This window comes from Macaca thibetana, chromosome 6, assembly GCF_024542745.1.
Source record: "Macaca thibetana thibetana isolate TM-01 chromosome 6, ASM2454274v1, whole genome shotgun sequence".
NCBI classification, from domain to species: domain Eukaryota; kingdom Metazoa; phylum Chordata; class Mammalia; order Primates; family Cercopithecidae; genus Macaca; species Macaca thibetana.
In genome coordinates this window covers 8,507,779-8,510,828 of record NC_065583.1, presented here as the reverse complement: position 1 = coordinate 8,510,828, position 3,050 = coordinate 8,507,779, and the positions used below count along the sequence as shown (strand labels likewise).

General features: G+C 48.2%; 1 pseudogene; it reads right to left on the bottom strand.

Annotated features, from left to right (window-relative positions):
- Positions 1–663: 663 nt before the first annotated feature.
- On the bottom strand, positions 664–3,050 carry LOC126956081 (60S ribosomal protein L7a-like; annotated as a pseudogene).

The following is a 3,050-nucleotide window of genomic DNA, read 5'->3' as shown; positions in this document are numbered from 1 at the left end:
CAGCTGTGAATATTCATTTTATTCATTCTGTAATGAATACACAAATGTACTCTTAGCCCTTTGATTAAGAGTGCACTGAATCTGGAAAACATTTAGGGATATTTCAAACCATCATTTATTTATTTACATTGTTTAAGCCTCAAATATTTTTGAAAGGCTTTTGAAGAGTTTACACTAGGTGGTTAGGAAATCTGGATCATGGAAAGATGTGAAAATAGCCACCAGAGAGAACAAATATGGTGATAATTAAGCATCAAATTTGCCTGGCGTTGGGGGGAAGGGGAAGCTGTTCTTTTTAATTTACAGGAAGAGGCCACGCATGGTGGAGCACCTGTAGTCCCAGCTATTTATGAGGCTGAGGTGGGAAGATTGCTTGAGCCCAGTAGTTCAAGCCCAACCTGGACAACAGAGCAAGACCCCATCCCTAAAAATGTTTTTGTAAAGAGAAAGCTAAACTAACATTGTTAGCAATACATGTTTCCTATTGCTGAAATTGCATGGGAATTTATGAAGGGCCACAGAAGGACAATAATGAATAATGAATGGTTGCATTAATTGAAAATGCAAACTCCTTTCCATATAACCACTTATTTTATTTTTTATTTGTTTGAAGGAAAATTTATATTAATTATTTTTATGTACAGAAAACTCAACAGTGTACATTTAACCCAGTTTGGTGGCAAATTCTTTAGCCTTTGCCTTTTCGAGCTTGGCGATGTGAGCCACAGACTTGGGACCCAGGACATTGCCTCCCTAGTGATGGCAAATCTCATCATATCTGTTGTTGTAATTGGTCTTGATAGCTTCCACCAGCTTAGCCAAAGCTCCTTTGTCTTCTGAGTTAACCTGTGTGAAGGCGGCAGTGGTGCAGGTCTTTCTGTGGACTGACTACACTTCCCAGTCTTACCTTCCCTTTGATAATGCAGTAAGGGACCCCCCTTTTGTGACACAGGGCACGCAGGGAGACAACCAGTTCAATGGGATCCACGTTGTGTGCAATCACCACCAGCTGAGCTTTCTTATTCTCTACAAAGGTGGTGACGGTGTTAAATCCTGCTCAAAGGACAGGCTGTCTCTTAGTGGGGATGTCCCCTTTGCTGGCAGCTTTCTTCTTGGCCTAGTACAAAAGCCTCTGCTTCTTCTCTTGCTTTGCCTCTGGTCTGTACTTGTGAGCCAGCTTAAGCACTGAGTAGTTTGGTGGTCCAGGGCCTGGGTGAACTGGTTAATTGCAGGAGGCACCTTCAGCCTATAGCCACTTATTTTAAAGATCTCACCCAAAAAGCTGAGGGCAGAGAAACCCAGTCAGGGGCAGGGGGTAAGGAGAGTGCTGTGAGGCTAATATGAGACCATTTCAAGATGTCTGCTAAGCTGGAGTTCAAGATACTGGGGATAGGTTGGGGTATACTGGAAAGACAGGCATTTGGTGATGGAACTTGGCTTGGCTACTTTCTAACTTCAGGAATAGGGAAAGTGACAAAACTTTTTTTTTTTTGAGACAAAGTCTTACTCTGTTGCCCAGATTGGAGTGCAGCTGGAGCACAGCAGCACAATCATGGCTCATTGCAGCCGTGACCTCCCCGGCCCAAGCCATCTTCCTGCCTCAGCCTCCTGAGTAGCTGGGACCACAGGCATGCACCACCATGCCCAGCTAATTATTTTTATTTTTTTTTGTAGTGACAAGGTCTCCCTATGTTGCCCAGGCTGGTCTTAGACTCCTGGGCTCAAGCAATCTTCTGCCTCAGCCTCCAAAAGTGCCGGAATTACAGGCATGAGCCACCATGCCTGGCCCGACAAAACCTTTTTTTTTTTTTTTTTTGAGACAGAGTCTCACGCTGCCTCCCAGGCTGGAGTGCAGTGGCAGGATCTCCGCTCACTGCAAGCTCCGCCTCCTGGGTTCAGGCCATTCTCCTGCCTCAGCCTCCCGAGTGGCTGGGACTACAGGCGCCTGCCACCACGCCCAGCTAATTTTTTGTATTTTTAGTAGAGATAGGGTTCCACTGTGTTAGCCAGGATGGTCTCAATCTCCTGACCTCGTGATCCGCCAACCTGGGCCTCCCAAAGTGCTGGGATTACAGGCATGAGCCATTGCGCCCGGCCCCAACAAAACCATTTTAAGGTTCACTTTCTTTATCTGTAAAATGGACTCCACAATGAACAGCAGATTTCAAGGCGTCAGTGAGCTCACACAGAGAGCCTGGCATACTATAAGCCCCCATGGAGGCTGGTTTGTCCCTAGTCTACTTCCTGCAGGACTCTGATGTGGAGTTTAGGATCTGGGTAGAACAAATGAACTGTCTCTGAATAGTCCTCCCAAATTGCTCTTCTCTCCATAGCAGCACTGGCAGGACCTGAGCTTCACAAGCCACAGGGATGGCTTTGGGGTCCAGACTGAGACAGGCATGTCCCAGAGTCTCTCTCTCCCAGCCTCCACCATTCCACTCTCCTGCCCAGGGTCCCCAGGGCTGCCTGGCTTGTGTCTCAGCCACTGGATCACAGCAAACACACAGAGACCCTGAGATAGAAGAGCAGGGCCTGGAGAGGGGGAAATCTGACTCCAGTTTCCCGCAGGCCCTCAAGAACTGGAGCCTGGGCAGTCTGGGGCCTCTGCTGGTAGCGGTTGTGGTTCTCCAACCTGCCAAATGATGAGAATCACCTGGACACCAATGCAGTCCCGCAGGGCCTGTCCCTGGGGAGTCCAATTCAAGGGAGCTGGGGCAGGCAGGGGTTGGGGTTTGTCCCGGCCTCCAGGCAGTTTGTGTCTTCGGGCAAGTTTGGTTGCTGCTGAGAGTGGGTTGAAGATCTAGGGCTCTCTGGAACCATCTGGATTCCAGCACCAGTTTCCCTACTCCACACTACTGGAGTGGCCTTAGGTAGGTGATGTTTTTAACTTCTCTGGGTTTCAATTTCCTCCTTGGAAAATGACAGAATGAGATTTGCAGGGTAAGCATTTAGCCCTGGGCCTGGCACAAAGTAAGCACCAACAGATGTTAGGCAATAATCCATACTGTTATTCCACGCAGCTGTGGGCTGCGGCAGGGTGGGGAGCCCAT